Source organism: Manacus vitellinus, unplaced genomic scaffold (assembly GCF_001715985.3).
Source record: "Manacus vitellinus isolate BGI_N305 unplaced genomic scaffold, ASM171598v3 scaffold_23_pilon, whole genome shotgun sequence".
Lineage (NCBI taxonomy): Eukaryota > Metazoa > Chordata > Aves > Passeriformes > Pipridae > Manacus > Manacus vitellinus.
The window spans coordinates 7035872-7058259 of record NW_021939718.1 but is presented as its reverse complement, the minus strand read 5'-3'; the positions used below and the strand labels follow the sequence as shown (position 1 = coordinate 7058259).

Genomic DNA, 22388 nt, shown 5'->3' with positions numbered 1-22388 from the left:
CTTGCCACTGGCTGCTGCATGAGAGGAGCCCCGAAGAGAAGATACAAGGACTCCCTGAAACAACATCTCAGCCTTGGCCATATTGATCAACATAACTGGTCTACTCTGGCCTCAAATCGGGAGGCCTGGAGACACACCATCTATAACGCTGCTGTCTCCTTTGAGAACACACGCAGGATCACTCTTGAGGAAAAAAGGCAACGCAGAAAGAAGCGTGTATTGCAGAATACACCATCTAAGGAGTCTTTCTGCTGTGCCTTTTGCAATCGGATATGTCTGTCACGTATTGGCCTCATAAGCCACCAGCGTGCCTGTAGCAAATGTGGATAGAGCCTTCCCAAATCTTCGTTCGCAAAGCCTAGCCGTGAAATGAAAAGTTGGTGTTCACATAGCTCCCTGTAAATTCTTTTCCTCACTCGGGGCATATCTTCTTGGGAGAACTGAAAAGGCTGGTCTAAGGCGAGGCACTTGCAGTATTGGAGTACAAAAACTCCACAGTCACTGTCATTTTTCTTTTGTGGAATGCACTTTGTCACAGTAGTTTGCCAACTTTGAAGGAACTTGGGGTGATTCTTCTCCTTTGCTTCAGTCAGCAGATACTGTTGAATGTTTTCTACACAAAATTGAAAATTAATGTCTTGGGAATCATAAAATGAAATAGTTTGATTGGGGATGTTCACAGCAATGAGGGACCAGTGGACTTCCAGGTGAATAGGAATTAATAAGAGAGTCTTTTTGAATAAGTCCACCTTTTTAGTCTATCGTTTTATTCCATTATATCCTTTGGTTACGAGTTGTCCATGAAAAAACTGTTAAAGAAATGAACATTTGCAGGGACTGCATTCATGATGAGTTCACCATACATGTTAATTATCTGATCATTTAGCCAGTTTTGGTCTTCCAGTGTAGTTAAATTATCCATATCCAGCATGTGTTTATTATAGGAGAATTGGAAATTGCAAGTGGAGGGTTTTGGATATTTTTCTTAGTATTTCATGATTTCCCTGGTGATAAAAGATTTTCTGTGGGAGAAATCTTCATTAAAGACTTCTTTTAATCTCTCTATGACATCTTTTTTACAGAGGTATTAAACTGCCATATTTCTTTATAAATTCATCTAGAAATTTACAAAGCCACCTTGCCAATTGCTCATCAGTTACTCGAGAAGTTTTCTGATTGTCCCTTTTGTCTCCCTCGTGAGTTTCTGATTTCAGTTCTACATTTTCTGGTGAAGGCTCTTTGAGAGGATTTTTACAGTAAGGGTGACTTAGTAATATTGAGCTAAAAATATTTAAGGAGTCTTTTATGTCTCTTTGGTTAGGGCTGTTTTCATTCTGTTTTGGCTCCATGGATAAGAGTCCATTTATATGATTGGATAAAATATATTTTTATCTCTTTTATTTTTTTATTATTAAGTCACACAGCTTGGGATTTGAACAGTATTTCTAGTATTTATCGTTCATTAGGATATCTTCCAGTCTGGATCTCATTTTCACAGGAACACTGTAAGTGCCAGTTGGTTCAGTTACATTCCCGAGGTTGTCACTGAAGGTGTCAGTGCTGTTGGTGAAGTCGAGGGTGGTGGTGGTGCAGGACAGGTTTGCGTGGTGTGGCATTATGTTTTGGGTGTAGTTGTCCAGCACAGGCTCTTGTTTGATGACTGTGTTGATCATATCAGGGGAATAAAGGTTTGTAGACGGAGCAAGAGACAGTCCATATGCTTGAGCTTGCATCTCAAGTTTCTGTATTCTGAGCAGCAAGTGGTTGTTGGCATGTTCTAACTTCTTCAGATTGTTTTCTAGTTCTTTTGTGCACTGCCAGTCTCTCTGCAGTTTACAGATGTAATCCACTGAGGCTTTTAGGATCGTTGTCTTATCCCAGAGTATATTTGGGTCATTTGATTTGGGTATCAAAGTGTGCAGTTCTTTTAAATTATTATTAATATCAAACCTTCTTCTTCGTTCATTCAAGTTGTGGTTGTCTTTCTTTTGTCTCTCTTTAATCAACACTCTTGCTTCTGAGTCTGTGAGTTCCCTTTTTACATTAGGAAGATTAGCTGGACATGAGTTGCTGATGTTTGGTTCTGGAGGAGGCAGGCCTTGGTTGTCATGAAGGTCAATTAAATCACTAGACACAGACAATGTATTTGTCATTTCTAATGTAAGGATTCACAGTAATTTATAGGGCAGAATTCTGTCTCTCTGGACGCAAAAGAATGAAACTGGAGAACAATCACACCTCCCCAGATATAAGCAGTGTTATCCAGTTTTCAGGTTGCTCTAAACTAGGATCCTGCCCATAGGAGCATGCCAGGGGATTAGGGTTGTTGCTTGACAACAGGGATACACTTCCGTTGCTTAGCAGAGACTAGAACAGATGTAGTTCAAGACAATTTTAGATACCTTTAAAATTATGTATATTTGTATTTTATAGAATCTATAGGTAGAATTTGTTTTTTGAATTCTTAAATATAATAAACCTAAACAAATCAATGTAAGTCTGTAATTAATAATCAATTGTGTTCTATTTTTGAGTTTGTTATTCGTGTTTTTATCTTTTCTAATAAAATACTTTTGAGTGAAAGAATATTTGTACTTTTTTGTTTCTCTTAGAAAACTTCATAGTTTTGAAAGCATTAGAGTTTTTAGAATGTTTTCTGGTTTTCAGCAATAATTTACATTAAAAAAATTGTCTAAGAAACAATTTCTACCTCTCAGTCTTTCTGGTATATGATCTACTGAGAAGAGAACAGAAAAATTAAGTTTATCAAAAAGTTTACATAGTTTTGTTTCTTGCTTGTTGCTATAAAAGGTAAAAAAAGGTTTTGATTTCCTCTATTCACTTACTAGGCAACAGTTTAAATTTAAAAGGTTATCTTTTAGGCAATTCTCTATGTTATCTCTTCAGATCTTATTTCTTTCCCCACAAAGGTAGAAATCTCAAGTTAAAACAGTTTATTTTTTTTTTCTTTTTTCTCTGGCAAAAATTGCCCTTGTCAAATAAGATATCTTGGAACTAGGTATTTTATTAAATTAGTCTACCTTAAAGGTATTTTAGTAATCTCTAAAAACTTGTCTGTAAAATACAGAAGCAATGAAAGGTTGTTTACACAACTGTCTGCATGGGGGAGAAGGAGAGGGAAGACAGGTACAGCTGTGTCTATTATTATCTCTGCTTTGCTCTGGTGGAAAGTTGCTCTTCTCACACACTGTGGAATTTCTTATCAGTAGTCACTAAAAAAAACTTTAAAAACTCTACTTCTCTATTACATTTATGCATGTATCTTAAAACAATTTTGGCTATTTAGATAAACAACTTCAAAAAACAATTAGTAAGACCATCTTATGAATCTGTAAGATGATTTCTTTCTCTAATCAGAAGGTTGCAAAATTATAGTTTCTATAAAGCAGGAGAGTTTTACTTCTTCCCTAGCTCTCCGAGAAACTGGTATTTTAAACTTTTTGTGGATTCAGTTGGGGGAGGTTTGGGTTCTTGCCCAAATTGTCTTTACTGTGTGAAATACACTTTATTTCTCTCCCTGGTAAGGCTGAATTTTGCAAGGGAGGGTTTTTTACCTTTCTTTTTCTGTCCCTCTCCATTTACCTCTACGTTTCAATTTGAATTTCTCTCCTTTGTTATTTTCTTGGTGGAGTCACCTGGTGGAAAAACCATTTTTCTTGCTTTCAGGAGTAAATTATTAGGTTTTTCTACATTTTTCTGGCTTGGAGGCTTACATTTCCAGTATGCTGACAGCCTGCTTATCTTTCTGGGTAGTTGCGTTTCAGAGTTTGGTTCTTATGTGAATTATTGCATAGATTGTTGCCTCCCGCGCGCTTCTAAATCTTTCAAAGTCTCACAGAGCAAGTGTCAGGCAGACACACGAAATGCAACTTAACGTAGTCATTTCAAAGTCTTATTTTTAGCACCATAACAGCACATGTCGTAATTCAAAATCATTAACCTTGACACTTTGATGGTTAAGGAGGGTTTTCCATGTAGATAAAACTACATTTTCATCTTTAGTTATATGTTGTCCCATTGTTATAATTTTTGTTCCTGATGGCTCCCCCCGATATCTTACCTAACAAGGGGTCGATAAAGTCTTAAATCCGGATCTTTTTGGCAGAACTACCACTGCTCTCAAAGCTTCATTGGGCTGCCATCTCCCTCGTGCATCAACCCACGAGTCCTCTCTCTCTAGGAGAGAAAATCTCTGCTCTTTCTCTCTCTAGGATAGAAGTCACCTCTCCCCCCTCTCTCTCGGAGAGGAATCCCTTCAAACTCTTTCTCAGAGTTGGAGATAAATCTTCTTCAGCGCTGCAATCACATCCTCATCGCCAAATGTCGCTGTTGAGACGGCCAAAGCGACATAGAATCTTCTTCCAAAGTAGGGATAGGATAGCAAAAAGGCTGGAAGATTTTTATTGCAATAGATTGCAGACATTTATACTTTTCACACAACACACATGTCAACTTACTATTTGGTGCCTTCATGTAAACATACATCAGGCCATACACGTCAGACTACTATTGGTACTTTCCTGTACACATACATCAGGCCATGCACATGTCAACCTACTATTGGTGCTAATATGCACACATACTTTAGGATTGGCTGCCAAATAGCATAGTCATGCTGATACAGCTTTTGCCAAGTCATGATGATCTGGCTAAAGCAGAGTCATGGTGACTTGCAGAAAGTCCAGGAAGTCTGTTTTTCTACTTCCTGTCTTCCACCTTCTTACTTCCTTCTGACAGACCTGTTGTTGACCCCGACACTTCCTGTCTTCCCTTTCCCATTTGCAGAAGCAAAACCATGGTAATGATGAAAGACAATTTGCAAAGCCACACTTCCACTTGTCCTTTCTGAAACCAAGCTATGGCTGTCTTTTGTCTACCAAACAGCAATCTTTGTTGTAGTCAGCAGAAAAGACAGATTCATCTGGTTAAAGTATTGTACAGGAACTGAATTTCACATGCAGATTTAATGCATAATGGTGAAAAATTCACTTATTTACTAACCATGATGCTCTCACCTACTTCACACATCAGAAACAAACATGTAGCAGGTTATTTCAAGCCCCATTTGTTTAGGTTTTACAAAATGTCATCAGCAAAATTGTATGCTATTCAAACAAGGAGGAAAAAAATACACTTTTGTGTTTTAATAATAAAGTTGGTTTGTTCCTGGATCTGTGCAAGATGCAAACAATATTGAATTACTGTGCATCCAAACACACATTTTTCTTGGAAATAAAATTAAATTATTAGGTTAGCTTCATTATTAAAGAACAAAAATTAAACAAGAAAAGCAAAACTGGAAGTGTAAAATTCCTATTGTTTTAATACTAAAGGCTGTCATTAACCCAAGTAGTCAGGTTTTTCCTGACATGAATGGTATGCCAACTGTATTGTGTATCAAACCAGAGTGATGTTGCAGTTACCCATAGGTCTTCTATTCTATGTTTTCTTTAACACGCTGTTGGTATTGACAGAGTTCCAAAATCTGAACTATGTCCTTGCTTTCCTATTCAGGAATCTGTATGGAGATTCTAGGAATAGTCTCCTAGCAATAGGATACTAAATAGTATCCTAGTTTTTCCCCTTTTGTTTCCCTCATTCAGCCTGCCCATTTTCACTGATGCCACAGGACTTGGGAAGCTGTTCCACCAGTGTGACCTTTCTCCCCAGTGTGCACCCCTCCTGCTCTTTGTTGTTGCAGTGAAGAACAGTCACAGCACTCCTCCTGATTTTTTGAGAAGATGGGAAGAGTAAGATTCTTTGCCCCGTGGCAGGTACTTGCATAGCTGGTGTGATTTGAATGACAGACTCACAGATTCCCAAAGTCACTGAGGCTGGAAAAGACTTCTCAGATCATTAAGTCCAACTGCTAACACAGCACTGCCAAGCCCCCAACTAAACCATGTCCCTGTGTGCCACATCTACACATTTTTAAATCCCTCCAGTTATTTAAAGTCCTACCCAGGGCTCCATTCAGTTTGGTGTCACCTTCTCCAGGTGCCATCATCAGAGATGGGTTTTGTGCAGCTCAGCTCCTCAGTCTTCTCACCTGCAGCCTGTTCCTACACTTGGTGGCACACAAAGTTGCAGCACTTACAAGGACTCGTGTTTGCATGTGGTTCTGCCTTTCCTATCTCAAAAATTCTTCCTTAGTGAACTGCAAAGAATGTATCTTATGACTGAGAATCTTTCTATATACTCTTAAACTTTCTCAGCAAGCCCACTGCTTGTTAAGAACTGAACAGACACAAATGTTTGACATTGAAACACTGCCCTTGGAGATAGCACAGATTTATCTTATGTGTGGTCATGTTTGTCTTCTTTACAGATTAACATCCTGGGCAATTTTTCTTAGGTGAAGACAGGAATATTTAGTAGCAATGCTACTGAGCCTGGATTACCTGGCATGGCTTAAAATACATTTTGCTGGCTATGGGCTGTCTTGCCCAACCAGCAGTTCAGGAAAAATTGTAGTGAATCATCCCTTAAGTCAATGCATTCAGACGGAATCTTATTCTTTAATGTCCTTGCTTGCTTAACTAAGGACTATTGAAGGAAGTTCATTCTTTTGCAGTAAAAATATGTGGAATTGTCCCATCACATTCCAAGAAAGTTTCAATTATTATTAACTGCATCTCCATCCCCAATATGCTATTAGACCTCTCATAAATTAGTACAATTCACTAATCTTCATACCTTTTGAAGGTGTAACCTGGATCCAGGCAAAACAGAACATGGAAAGCTCCTAGAACCAGAGCTTCCAACATGCAGCCCACTGTTTACTGCCCACCTTCATGAGGCCATGAGAGAAATCCTTCAGTAAGCCCAAAAAGCCATCCTGGTCTCACAGTGCTCTCAAATAACACAGGGCACGAAATGTCTGTGCCAGAGAGAAATTAAAGAGGGGGACCATGTTCTGAAAAATAAGTGTATGGCACCGGGTAGTGCTGGAAAGGTTAGGAGGAGGACAACCAGAACCCATTGTAATAACTTACCACTCGTTTTCAATATAGGAACTGCTAATCTTAAAAGATGTTTAGTCCTCTGAAACAAGCTGCTGTGAGTCCCTCCTAGTCTAAATATGTTGTAGTAAACATTATAACCATTATATTAGTAATATTTTCCAGCCCCTTTTCTTGTTGTTGAAACATCTGAATTCCCTTGTGTGCTGGCTTAAAGGTAAATCAGCAGGGGAAATGAACTCAACCCAAAAGAGAGATTATAAGTCAGAATAACAATTTAATAAAATAATACAATAAGTACGATTATACAGACAAACAAGTGGTTTTAACCCACAAAACACAAATGTATAACCCAGCACCCTGGAGCATGAACAGAGTGGTGTTCTTTGGCCCCTCTGAGTCCAAAGTAAAAGGAGAGGGGAAAACCTGTTGATGAGAGTGCTGTTGCAGTCTGGTCAAGAGTGGGGATTGCAGTCCAGTCGAGAGTGGTGGTCGGCAGTCTGGTTGAGAGCGGTGGTTTACAGTCTTCCGCTGGATCCCATGAGTGGTTAAAAAAGTCCCAAGACTCCAAGATTATATATCCTCCAGTTCAGGCAGGAATGCTCAGTACCTCCCTCAGGGCAGGAGCGGGGGTTCCTTAATGGGTGTGAGGACAAAAGCAACTCCTATCTCGCAGGCCTCTTAACACCTAGTTTATAGCCTGAGGAGTCAGGCTCTATGTGCAGATGGTGTAAATGGTTCATTGATAACAGTTTCTGGGAAATGGCATGGAAGACTATAGAATACACAGTTTTGGGTTACACCCATCCAGTGATGAACTGGTCCCAGCTGTTCTAACTAGGACACCTTGAATAAAAAGCAAGCACAAAATATCTAGTGTCCTCTATGAAATATTCATGTTATGGATTAGAAGAGACAAAACCCAAAATAATTGAAGAGGAGAGACTATGAGCCTGTATTTAAAACCACATTCTCACCCTCATAAAGAAGAATAAGTGGGTCAGTAGAGAAACAACAACAAAATCTCTCAAAGGAAAGAATGCAAACCTTGAGCTCATGTAAACTGCAACTTCATTAAAGTCAATGTATCTAGGCCTGTGTACACCAGGAGAAAACAAGGCTCTGGATCTCTGGATTTCTGCTTCTTCTAGTGGGAGCCATATGGTAAGTGTTCACATGACTGAGTTCTCTTCCTAAATGAACAATTGTGTTTAGCTGACTTTATACACAGGTTTCCTGTTTGTGACTTGAATAATTCATGATGGAAAAATTACAGATTTGCACTGCTTTTCCATCATTTTACCATCAGGTTTGTGCTCAGCACACTCAGGTAGCATCATTTCCAGAGACTTTAGTAGGCAAGGCAACATACTTGTCATGTAAGAAGTAATAGTTTGGGTAAGAGCTGATGCTGTAATGCCTTTCTCAGGTAACTGCTTGAATGTAGGCAACACAGTAAAAGATGAAAGACTGAAAATGAAGACAAGGATGCCAGACCCAGCTGACTTTCATAAAACCTTTTGTGTGCAGAGGTGCTCAGCAAAGTGCCTGTTGGTTGCAGCAGTGCAAACAGGTGTGAAGGAGACCAACATGTGACCCTCCACCCAAACATCCTTCTGTCTTGATGGAAGTGGGAACAACAAAGCCCAGAGCCTGGTCAGAGTTTATGTTCCCCTCACTGGGAGTGAAGAGAACACAACATTCCTGCAGCAGAGACACAGGACCAGATCTGGGACTGCTCCATCCCCTCCACTTGTTCCATTTCCATTGGCACTTCACCATTAAATCCACTGTGGATTCTGTTTGATTTACAGAATGGTGAATGGAGCACAGTATCATCTAAATTATCTGAAAGATGTTTTTCACCTGCTGTCTCACATTCAGGATCACCTATGACAGGGCGAACTACAGCACTGCCCAGAGGCCTCTTCAAACAGAATCACTTATTTCGCTCAGTTAATCACAGCAGACAGTTCAGTGCCTGGTGCACAGGCTTTTAGACAAAATGCACAAGTGTTCTCCTTCCCTCTCTAATTGCAGAGCATGCCATTCCTCTGGTATCCATCACTGTCGTACTGCTGCCACAGAGAATCCCTCAACCCCATCTCTGCCTACAAAAACTTACGCTTGTTCTGAATTCTCAGTTGCAGTCATTTTGATGCTTGTCTGTTGCCAAAAATCTGGATTTTCCAGTGTGCTATATAGCTAGAAAGTCTTAATCCTTTTCATTTTAATTCTTTTTTTATTTTATCCCTCCTAAGATGTTGGCGTTTTCAGCAAGGGTCCAATTCTTCAAAATCAATTAGTAATTTGCACTCTCTATTTTAGTCCTTCCCACTTCACATGCATCAATACTGCCTCATTTTCTGAAATAGCTCAGTATTCAGTCTTGGAAAATTGGACCTCCAGGATAACTAGTCACTAATCCTCAGTTCTTATTTTACTCCCTAGCCCCTCAGCAATGAATCTCTTTTTCAAAGAGAGAGAGGGGGGGGAGAGAGAGGGAGTGCGCATGTGTTTCTTGAATGACATATTCATTCACTCATTAAAGAAAAAAAAGAGGTAAATTGAGACACAAGAGAAAAAAAACAAGTAGCAGCAATTAACCATGAGTCAGACTTTAGACTGCAAGGAATTAGGGCTGGAATTAGGGCTCTATAAAGTCTAATCCATCACAGATTGATGAAGAACACCCTCATTATTGCCTACAGGAATTTTTCTAAAAAGATTTCAATCCAAAATTCAGTTTTGAGAAGGGGAAGGAAGTTGGTGAGTCATAAGGTTCTAATAAATCAACTTTGGTTGTGTATTTTCAGGCTGATATTACTTTCTCTTGCTGTGGATTAATGAAAGGAACTGAACTGTCCTTGATAACAGCATGTTAGGACACTAAATCACATTATTCACCTAAGGCCTTTAAAAAATTTCCATCTATTTTGCATTATTTAGACAAATAAAACTAACATAGACTATTTAAAAAAAAAAACAACAACAAAGCCTTTCAGAGCCTGTTTTATGTCTGGGTCTATATACTAGAGAGCCTGAAGTACCATCCATCAGGAAAAGGAAAAATGTCTGCCTGAGTCAGACCTTCGAGGAAGAGCTGATGGTCAGAGGTCACCATCCTTTCCCTCCATTTGCAAATGTTCAATGAGGTAAAATATCAGAGAGAAAAACGGATCACACGAGACACATGGATATTAGAAAAAGTCTTTGCAGTAGCCAGCAGGATATCATCCCCACAAACAAACCTGGGAAATTACCATCTGGAATATCACCTTCAGAAGAACCAGTGGAGAGCTGACAGTGTGTTTGAAGTAGATGCTATAAGTATTAATAGACAGACTCCTACCTGCGGTGCTAAATCCGGACCTAGTGTGGGCAGAAGAATTTCAGATAAGACCTTCTCAGAACAGGGCAGGGTATGCAGAACAAAGGGACCAGGAAGGAAATGGAAAACAGAGAGAAGTGGAAGAGATCTGGGGGTTGTCCCGCAAGCTGGAATTGTTGCAAGAACAGTAGAGGAATGAACTTTCTTCAGAATTCTCAAAAAGAAAGAAAATTATAGAGATTATTTGTGAAGGCATTATAACAGCTTATGGACTAAAACTCATGGTGACTAATATATTTCTAAAACAATTCATGATTGTTTTTGAAGACCTTCAGCCACCTTGATTATCCAAAAATTTAGTACCAATGATAAATGTTCTAAAGGAGTCTCATGATTATGAAATCCAGCAAAACACAATGAAACATTATAACATTATACTTGCATCCATTGCAAATGAGTATTTCAGGTCACTCAAAGAATGACCAGAAAGGGATCAGCAAAAGTAGATTTAATATAAATTTGGAAAAGCACAACAAAGTTTGATGGCAAGGTTCAGTCTATTACTTACTAGATATATAAAATACACAAAGAAAAAATGGAAAGAAAGCAATCTACAAGGATTTATGTGGAGAGTGGGAGTACAAAAGTAGGAAAAAGAATCAGGGATGCAAAAGAGGAAACAAGGCTCTCCCACTGAGTCACTAAGTTGACTCCCTCGAGAAATGTAGCCTTAGACTTTATAAATGGGTTAAGGCTAAAGGAGATAGCAGCACTTAATCATAACAATACTTAATCAACACAACAATCAATTGACTAATTTAACACTTACAAAATTATTCAATAGGATTTTCTAAAAGCATGACACTAACTTAACCATAAATCTAATTTAAGGATAAATTTAACTTAATTATAAATGGCAACATTCATAACACACATGTACTCAGACATGAAGAAGTATGTACAAAGGTATAGCTGAGGTGATAAACTCCCCTCAAGTTCAGTGAAGGACTCATGCTGCATGTCTTTTCACTTTCTTAACAGGCAAGGGTTCAGCTTTAAGGAATGGGAGTATCATTCTAGGCTCCATTGTCAGCTTTTGGCAACAGTTCTCCACAAACCAGCATCTGGAGAGTTTGAGTTCCCAGAGGCATTCCACTGAGAGGGGGATTTCTGGTCACAGTCTGCCACAGTCCAAGACGGCTCAAAGCGACCCACTTAGGACCTCTGCTTGTAGGGTCGTGAGATTATTGACTTTAATCATCAGTAAATTTCCATTCCAGACACAATCATGTCAGTAGTTAAGGAAATCTCCTTGAATATTCCAATATTAAAAACATTAGTCCACTCAGTCTGTTGTTCAGACAGAAAAATAGAGCCTCAAGATTATTTGTTAGAAAACAGGAGCTCATTAGACAACAGAAATTCTGGGAGCAGATAGTGTTTCTGAAAAGCTCAAGGGCAGCTCACTGCCCAGGTGCCAATAATCAAGGCTAAGGACTAATGAGCCTTCCTGGCACCATAGCATAGCCGCAGGGGGGTGGTGGACGTGATGCAACACCACAGAAACTTAATATCAGAATACTCTCCCAAAATTATATCTTCAGGTAATTTCCATAGACCATGCTAAGAACCTTTTTTCACTATGAACATCCTAAGCAGCAAACTTCACCTTCAACACAAGGTCGGTTCTTCCTACAAAAATATTTCGGTCAACAGATTAAAAAGACTTCATGCACAGAAGCATAAATGAGTTTCTCTTATTCAGAAGGAAGTTCAGTTCAGAATCTGCTATACCTGTTATACATAAATAAAATTAGTTTATTAGTTTCCATCACTGATGCCTTTATAGTATTGAACTACCAGAAGACAAAAGGAGCATTATGATGATTTCCATACCTACAGATGGATGAAATTTCTACCCAGAAGGATTCATCATCCCTAATAGGAGAAGGAAATAGAAGTCCATATACCATTCATTAACAATTCCCAAAAGAACTGAGCTTAGATTAAGGTCAAGTAGCTAGCCAAGTCTCTATGCAAATTATGGCATAATAGATTTCTAAATAGATTTTCCTTTGTTTGGTTGTTTACAAGAGAAAAATTGAGGAATCCTTGCATAATATCAGAAAAGAAACGAAAATCAACACAAACTGCGAATGGCTTTTTAAAAGTTCACCTCAGACTGCAAAAGAAATCCCACTTCATAACTCACTATCATGATGGTAAAAGTATTTTAAAGAATTTTAAAACATGACAAAAACCTGTAGAGAGGAGTAGAAATAGGCCATAACTCAAGGTTTTGAAAACCCGTTTTCTGACCCCCTGCTCCCATGGGGTGGGATAAAAGGATGGTTGAAGTGAAGTCAACAGGATTATTCATTTTCCCAATCATAACAAGCATAAACACTTGAGTGAACTGAGACTTCACTTTCTAGCATGATAGAATCAGCCCTGATCGGTAATTTCTGCTTGTGAAATGATTATAATTCTGCCTATTTCAAGTCTAAAATAGGCAAATTTAGAAAGCTAAATTTAGCCAAATAATATGGGTGAACCTAACTTTCACAAAAAGCTAAACTTATACAATGTGTATTTTTAGAAGACTTCAAATTCCAGTACTGAGCAACTCTACCAGCATTACCTGTGTATGTGGTTCGAAACAGGCTAAAGCAGATTGGGCAGAAGGAGAATATCAAATAAATCTTAAGATTTCATGAGAAAAAAAACAAACAAACAAAAAACAACAAGCAAAAACCAAACCTTCTACCAGCCACAAGGACCCAATTTGCTGTTGCCCACATGTATTTGCTGTCCTCAAACTTGGGATAAAAACCATCAGCATTCCAGCTCTCTTAGGTTGTAACATCCTTGCTTTTTTTTCTCTCTCATTTCTTTGTACTTAATTTTCTTTTTTATTATAAACCACTGTTTTCCAAGTATTTCACCCAGATTCTTGAACTCATGGTGGGGATTCCCTTTTTGGATTAGATGTTGAATGTCATCTCTCAGCTACACTGACAGCAACTTGAAGAGAGAAAAGTGAAATTTTCAGGTTTGGAATACGAAAATGTTAAAAAAATATTATAATATAAGACCACTACAAACTTTCATAACTGGAAAATCCTTCCATAAAGTGGCAGAAATTTAATAGGAAAGAATTTTGTAAAATAAAAGACAAAAAAAAAAAACCCAAAAAATAAAATCCTAACTCTTCTCTGTACTCTGAAGAAGATCTGATATTTTACAATATTTATCTGTTATGAAATTCCAGAGTTTAATGTTGACATTCTTCATCTGGATGTCTGAAAGTTTACTTTTAAGTAAAAATTCTTTAACTGGTCTTTAAAGTTGGAAGGCATTTTATCCATTTTAGAAGCTGGTGTGGAAAGATGTGAAGTTCTCTGAGAGTTTATGTACTTAACAGCAAATTCAAAGAGCTGCCTCATCAAAATCCCAGGTGAGTAAACTCTGACTTTGATCTCTAGGCTCAGGGGTTTCAGGTCTTACGACAAACCCTAAACTCATAAAGTAAGTGTAATGTGTAATGTTGGCATTTGCAGCTCTTTTGTTCCTACAAAAGCACAGACCTTATAAATCATACTACTGCAGAGTCATCATTCCTTTACTTAATTTGCCTATTAAATAGGCCTGCTCCTATTAAATAACCCAGTATCCACTGTTTCTTCTCTACAATGAGGGAAAATGTCTTGGTCATAATAACACATGTCCGCTGTTGATCATGAAACTGAAGGGAAAAAATGTCTTCTGGGGACACTGGAAAACTTTCCCGGAGAATCTCAGTTCAGTCCCAGAAATCATGCATAGGTCATGGTAACTCAGGATGTAAGACCTGCACAAGTACCTCAAGGTACCTTTAGGAATTTGATCCACAGCCCCTTGAGTGACCCAGCACAAGTTTTACTCCCTCTAGCAGTTCCTCCTTGAAAATAACAAGGAGTGAGAGAAATACATTCAACCCATGCAATGTTTCCATTGGTTCCCATGATGAGAAGATCATTAAATAAAAAGACATGATGACAGGCATAGAGAAAAAAGAAAGGAAAACTAATGGGATCTTAGAGAAAGAAGACTCTGAGACAGCATGGGGCAAATTGTTAGATAAGCCTATCCATGCCCCAGAATAGGCTAGAAATAAATAATATTTACATCAGGAACCAATCTTTAGCCATTTTCCAAGTCAATATGCTTGGGATTGATTCTGTTCATGTTCATGGCTAAGACAATGTTGGTAGACTACAAACATAATTTGTTCTGTGTATTTCAGACGCAAAAATACTCCAGAACTTTTCAGGTATATTTTGCAAAAATTCACTGTGCACAAACTCATCTGTGCAACTTCACTCTCATGTCACCTGGAGTACAATTACTAACTTGCTCAAGGTTTGCAGAGTGGCAGAAAATTGATGTATGAATTCCAGACAAGACAGAAAAAGAAACATTACTCCCCGAGGGGTGACTACTGATGGTGCTTGGAGGGTACAGAAGTTTTTAAGGCAAAGTGCTTAAAAGATATAGACAGGAGATATAGACAATGACAGGCTGTGGAGATATAGACAGTGACAGAACAAAGCAAAAAAGAGAAAGAGTAAGAAACAATAAAAGGAAACAACAGGTTAACCAGCTCGTCTACAGCAAGCCTCTACTGTTTTTTAACATACTTTCTCTTAAGTGAGAAAATATTTGCCCACCACCACCCCGCGAGCTGTTGCTGATTAATCAGACCTGGTTTAGAAATTAGGTGATATTCTGAAATGCCTGTGAGACCAGTGTACTGTGATCAATTCACTGATTGATTGATTAAGTGACTGACTTACTTGGGTAATATCATTGATCTTATTTCCACCCCTGAACTGCAAAACCTACATGTGATGTTCAGACAAGGTGCAAAGAACTGCGGACACAGGAGAGTTAGAGAATAGTTGGGGATAGAAAGGACCTTTAACAGCCATCTGGTCCAAGCCTCCTGCCAAAGACAAAGGCATCTTCAACTAGACCAGGTTGCTCAGAGCCTCATCCAACCTACCCTTGAATGTTTCCAGACATGAGTCACCTACCAGCTCTCTGGGCAACCTGTGCCAGTGTTTCCCCACTCTCTTTGTAAACATTTTCTTCCTTAGGTCTAGTTTGAATCTATCCTCTCCTAGTTCAAAATTAACCCTTGTCCTACCACCACAGGCCCTACTTAAAAGTCTGTTCCCATCTTTCTTATAGACGCCCCTAAAGCATTGAAAGGCCAAAATAAAGTCTCCCAGGAGCCTTCTCTTCTCCAGTGAGCCTTAGCAGCAGGAAGATAAAAGCATAACTAGAAGCAGAGAGAAAAAAACATCTATTTTATTTCTGATATGCAGATGAGTAAGGGGATGAGTAAGTTTTTTCACTCTTTCACATTTGTGGCATTTTTCACATGACCTTTCTTCCAGCCACATGAGCACACATCAAGACACCAGACTGATTCAATCAGACAGCTGTGCATTTACTAGGTACTCCATGGCCCTTCCTAAAGGAAGCCATTGCAATTAGAAAAACACTGACCTCTAAGAGCAACTTTTCCTTTAATTGCCATTTTAATTTTGGTTCATGATCATCATGGTTTGCACTGTTCCCAAACTCTTGCCTTTTAAAATATTTATCCCTATCATCATGAGTCTTCAAATGAGAGCAGTACCCAGCAGAGTCATGGAACATTTAGCCCTGTGTGCCAAGAAAAAGGCATGAAAAATCTCTGTGGTCTCTCTTTATCACCTAAGCCAAGCATCCTCCCCATGCCCACTTTGGGTCCTCTCCCCTTCCCTCATGCCAGGATTTCTTCAGGTGAAGAATACAGTATGAGGCACAGCAAGCACCCACCTCCCAGTTGCAAGAGTCCTGCTTCCCCTCAAACTACTATCTCTTACCTATGATGTCACTGTCTGCTCTAGGAAAACCTGCTGTGGGAATACAATTTGCTTCTACAGTTTTTGAGAATCTTCTGAATCCCTAACAAAAGATCATTATCTTTTCTAAACTCCTGAACTTCACATAGACATAAAATATATCTCCACTTTCTATACAACTGTTTGAATTAATTAGAAAACTACCCTTTAACTAACAAAAACAAAAATGTCATTTAAAGCACTTCTAACTCATTTAGCTTTCTGTTCACTCATTTGCTGTACACATTTTTCACCTGTTTTTTATCATTATTCACAGTAAGTCTATTTTTACAAGAGTATTTTGACAACTTTTTAACAGTAAATGCTCACTGATTTTCTGGCAGTCTGTAAACTGGCTCTGGCAAGCCCCAGGCTACAAGCTCACCAAAAGGAGTTTTGCTCTAAAAATATACAAGGCTCCAACAATATTAGAAGAGCCTTTAGTTCTTTTAACACCTTAGGAAAGAGCACAGAGGAGAAAAGCTGCGCACATTTTCTCAGGGGGTACTTTTACTAGTAAACTTTGCAAAGTAAGAGTACTTGGCAAAAGTTTCAAGGGTAATATTCGACCAAAATAAAATATTCCACAGAGCATTGATTTAGCCCACGCTAACCCACACAACTTCACAGAAACACAGAATATGATGAGTAGGAAGAGACCCACAAGGATCATCAAGTCCAACCCTTAGCCGTGCACAGGACCATCTCCAGGAGTCACACCATGTGCCTGAGAGTATCATCCAAATGCTTCTGGAACTCTGACAGCCTTGGTGCTGTGATCACTTCTCTTGGGAGCCTGTTCCAGTGCCCAGCTACCCTCTGGATGAAGAACCTTTTTCTAATATCCAGCCTAAATCTCCCCTGACACAACTTCAGGCCATTCCCTCAGGTCTTGTCACTGGTCACCACAGAGCAGAGATCGGCGCCTGCCTCTCCTCTTCCCCTCCCCAGGAAATTGCAACTGCAATGAGGTCTCCCCTCAGTCTCTTCTTCTCCAGTTTAACAGACCAATTGCCCTCAGCTGCTCCTCATACTGCTTCCCCTCAAGGCCCTTCCCCATCTTCATTGCCTCCTTTGGATACTCTCCAATAGCTTAATATCTTTCTGTCGCTGTTTTAATAACACCTGCTCTGGGGGTGGCCAGTGCAGCTCACAGGGGTTGGAGTGTCAGACAGTTGACTATCTTCCTGAAGTTGAACCTGTCCCCTCCACCGCCCCACACACACACACTTGAGTTGGTCCCAGACAATAATTAACATAATAATCCAGTGTCGCACACAGCCCTCTGCAGAATTTTCGACAAGATATGCTTCCTTGGCATGGCACCAGCAGAACTCAATGTTTGCTCTTCCATCTGTTTAATTCAGTGTATTAATACCTTTTGAAGGGCTCTAATCTTTAAAATTACCCAGTCCTCAGCAGCTACTGTGAATCTGTATAACTACATGGACCACAATGTGTGGACCACAGAAGGTAGTAGTGAACGAAGTAACATGAGACTGGTGACCTGTCACTAGTGGGGTTCCACAGGGCTCCATCTTGGGCCCAGTGCTCTGCAACATCTTCATAAGTGACTTGGACTCAGGACTGGAAGGGACATTGAGCAAGTTTGCAGATGACACAAAACTGGGAGGAGCTGTTGACTCCCTCCAAGGCAGAGAGACCCTGCTGAGAGACCTCAACAAATCAGAGGGCTGGGCAATCACCGACCATATCAAGTTCAACAAGGGAAAGTGCTGGATTATGCACCTGGGATGAGGCAGCCCTGGATATATGGACAGACTGGGGAATGAGAGGCTGGAAAGCAGCGCTGGGAAAAGGAGCTGGGCATTCTGGTCAATGGTGAGTTGGACATTAATCAGCATTGCCCTGGCAGCCAGGAGGGCCAACTGTGTCCTGGGGGGCATTAGGCAAAACATTGCCAGCTGGTTGAGGGAGGGAATTGTCCCAGTCTGCTCTGATCTGGGGCAGCCTCACCTTGAATATTGTGGCAGTTTTGGGCACTGCAACACAAGAAAGATATTAAGCTATTGGAGAGTATCCAAAGGAGGCAATGAAGATGGGGAAGGGCCTTGAGGGGAAGCAGTATGAGGAGCAGCTGAGGGCAATTGGTCTGTTAAACTGGAGAAGAAGAGACTGAGGGGAGACCTCATTGCAGTTGCAATTTCCTGGGGAGGGGAAGAGGAGAGGCAGGCGCCGATCTCTGCTCTGTGGTGACCAGTGACAAGACCTGAGGGAATGGCCTGAAGTTGTGTCAGGGGAGATTTAGGCTGGATATTAGAAAAAGGTTCTTCATCCAGAGGGTAGCTGGGCACTGGAACAGGCTCCCAAGAGAAGTGATCACAGCACCAAGGCTGTCAGAGTTCCAGAAGCATTTGGATGATACTCTCAGGCACATGGTGTGACTCCTGGAGATGGTCCTGTGCACGGCTAAGGGGTGGACTTGATGATCCTTGTGGGTCTCTTCCTACTCATCATATCTGTGTTTCTGTGAAATAAACCATCATGGACTTTCCCCACTTTGCCCACCATTCTACCAGGACCCTGTTGTTCTTACAAATTAGGCGATTTGATGACAAGGCCTTCAGCTGAGATAATATGATGTGTTCAGTGTGACTAATGCATTACTACACTCATATACTTATTTCTCCCACAACTGATGACTTTTTGCTGCAATAGTCAAAGGGGACCAGGTTTCTACTGAATGACTTTTGGCTTTATACTCAGAAACTCATTTAGAGCTAGTATTATATTAACATATGATTCATCTGTACCCAAACTAACTTAAAACACACGTGAAGAAGCTTAACCAAAGCATCTGCCTTGAAAAGCTTTCAGTAAATGCTGTTAGAAAGCTTCATAAACCACTATAGTCTTAGTAATCTTTGCCAGTTAACATGGGAAGAGCAGCTCAATCACACTCTTTGTTTTTCTTGACACTTAAGCATCTTCAATTTTTACATCACAAAGATATTCTTCTCTTGGTTTTTTTCAAGTAACACCATGGACAGCAATATCTGGCTTGTGACTATTCTAGAATTTTACTTTCTTCAATACAGAAATTGCAACATGTAACTTGTTCTACAAACGTACCTTTGTGTTTAAAATACTGTCAACATGGACATTGTTTTATCTATACACAGGTGATTATTATGGCTCTACTGTTTAATGCAAGAGTAATGGCACAAAAATCACAATCTCAAATTACGTGGATTAGCTCCTGTGCCAAATTTACTACCAGTGTCACAGAAGAATGTAAGTATTGAGCAAGGAACAAATAGCATTCTTTTAAATAAAAATGTGACTTTTTTTAAGTATTTATTTAAACCAGTCTGGAGTATTGCATAAAAGCATTCATATTTTAGTCTGAATAGTGCTTATTTTGGATTATGATTGTTTCCCTATGGTGTTTGGCACCACTGTAACTAACTAACAATTGCTATATTAGGCTAAAGAGATTCAACTTCTTCCTGTAGACAAGTCTAGCTCCTTGACAAACTCACAATGCTCCATATCAGCTGTGGGTTTTCAGCAAGGCACGGATAGCACCTCAAGACAAAAGATTTTGAGCGTATTTTTATTATTAATAGTCATCAGTGAATAACTCACAGCAGTCTTAGTGAATCTCATTTCTTTTCTGTTCTTCAATCAGCCTATGCTTCTTTCTGGAATATTTGTTGTTCTCCAAATTATTCGTCAGTTGCAGTCTCAGCTTTCAGATTTATCAAAAGTGGCTTCTTCTAAGTAGCTGATAGACAGAATTCAAATGCATGATAGATTTCATCAGGCACACAGGGCTCAGGACAACTTTCCTATTAGAATAATTGCAAAACTATGACTGTAAGACACTGATTTGAGTTAGAAGTCATTATTTAATTAACCAGATGGGGATTTATTTGGGACACTAAGGGAATTTAAGCCGCTTCTTCCCATTGTGAGAACACAATGTAATAGTACAATAGTGCAACTTCCAGCTAATCAATATGGTTTAGGACTCTGATAATGCTTGAATTGAAGAAATATATTTTAAATATATTTAAATATATTCAAAGAAGTCCAATGTCCTTATGGAATTTCATCATCTGAATTTCTCAGGCTATCTGCAGAACAAACCAAAACCAAGAAAAATAAATTATTTTCTGCAAGTAATTTTAGGGGACAAAATACACATAATTCACATAGTCAAAGTAGCAGAACTCTGTTACACACAAACAAATCTATTCCTGTAAACAAATCGGTAGCTTATTCAAAAAAAAAAAAAAAAGGTTTTCTCATAATACTAGCTGCAGAAACCGCCTGCTGCTTTTGACTGAGACCATATCAATTTGTCATGAGACTGTTAAAGATTGGATTTCCTGCTCTCACTTTTCCCCACTCCAAAATACTTATGATCCTTTATCAGGGAGAAATTTTCTCTAAGTCACATCAGATAGTTCTTTTTAATTATTATTTTTTCAGTGGGTAATTTCCTGCTTTTGTCTTCTCCCTTTGTTCCACTCCTAGTCAAATCAAGTAGCTATGTACTTCCAACTTACAGTTCCACATGAGAAATCCTCAATGGCTGGGTAACACATTGGGACATTTAATCAATGTGTGGGGCTATGTTACAGTTCTGGTTTCATCCCTTAATATTTATTCAGTTTTAGTTCTTGAACAATTTGTGTGCATGTGGAAAACAATTCAGTTTGTGATTGAAGATGACTCCTGCATGGCAAAAATGGCTCAGAATATATAAAATCTTTCCCATTTATAGTGAAACTCATCAGCTAAAATATTGTCTTCCCAAGTGACATTTCTAATGAGTTTCGTGTTGCCTGCAGAAAAAGTCTGATCCGCATTCCAAACAGCATCCAGAATTTTCATTTCTCTTTAGCCTTTGTCAGCCAGTAAAAATGTTTCTGCCATTAAATTTAGAAGCAGCCAATGCCCAGATGGCCAGCTGTTAATATCACTGACAGCCTGCTTGCTCCATTTGCATGGTTCCTCACTACACCAGTGCTCCCACTGAGGTCAATTTGCCAGGGGCAAGCAGAGCACAAACTCAGCTGCACTTGGCCTTCAATGTGAGTCTGAATCTCTGTATGAAAACTGAGTAAAGGACTGTTCTGGTTTCCTGCTCAAACAAAACTTTTATGTAGTGTAGAAAGGGATAAAGTTCATGCAGTACACATTAAAAATAGGCTGGGGAAAGCAGTCTGGATTATTCCTGCCTTAGGCAAAAGCAAACCCATCCTTGGGATTGCTTTTGCACAAGGACCTGGCTGCATTTGGTGGGTAATTAGGGAGGTTGAGGAAGTCTGGTGTGTGGCTCAATGGGATTTAACTCTGGGTGAGAGTTGGTTTCTACAGTGGTTGTACACCCGTCATCACACTGGACCCCTTGCAGTGCCCGTCTCTGCTATTCCATATTTGGGATATGAACCCAACTCCCCTCTAATCACCACACTAATGGGTAATGAGCTTGGATGAAACTGGATAAGTGTTGCAGTGATGGAATTAGGACTTCAACATGCAACAATCCAACAGCACACACCATCTTTCCTGCCCTGGAAGGTTGTTATGACAGATGAAACCCAAGGTCATGGGCTAAATGAATTCAAAGGACTTTTATAGGGATGGTCCATAGACTAAGGGAATTACAGCTGTGTGAAAATCCATTAAGAGATCGGAAAGCTAGTGGTGCGTTGGGAAGTGTGGAGCCTGGCACGACATAAATGGCAGATAAGTTTTGGATACTGTCCTGGTTTTGTCTGGGACAGAGCTCATTTTCTTCCAATTGTCTGGTACAGTGATGTGTTTTGGATTCAGTATGAGAGTGATGCTGATGTTTCAGTTGTTGCTAAGTTCTGTTCACCTTAAGTCAAGTCCAGTTTCCCAGGTTTTGCCAGTGAGTGGGTGCACAAGGTGGGAGGGAGCATGGCCAGGAGGGCTGACCTGAACTGGCCACAGGGATATTCCACACCATAGAATGTTCTACACAGTTCGTAAATGGGGAAGAATTGACCAGGAGGGACCAACCACCGCTGAGGATGGGATGGGTACCAGTCAGCACGTGAATGTGTTGTACATAATTTGTTGGGGGGTTTAATAGGTTTTATTTTTTTTAATTACAATTATTATTGTTATAATTAGTAGCAGTAG

At 39.6% G+C, this 22388-nt stretch overlaps 2 pseudogenes; both read right to left on the bottom strand.

The window, feature by feature from the left end:
- Positions 1-1364, bottom strand: part of LOC103757560 — a 116729-nt pseudogene extending 115365 nt beyond the window's left edge.
- An 81-nt stretch (positions 1365-1445) lies between these two features.
- Positions 1446-2153, bottom strand: LOC103757561 (annotated as a pseudogene).
- Positions 2154-22388: the final 20235 nt, after the last annotated feature.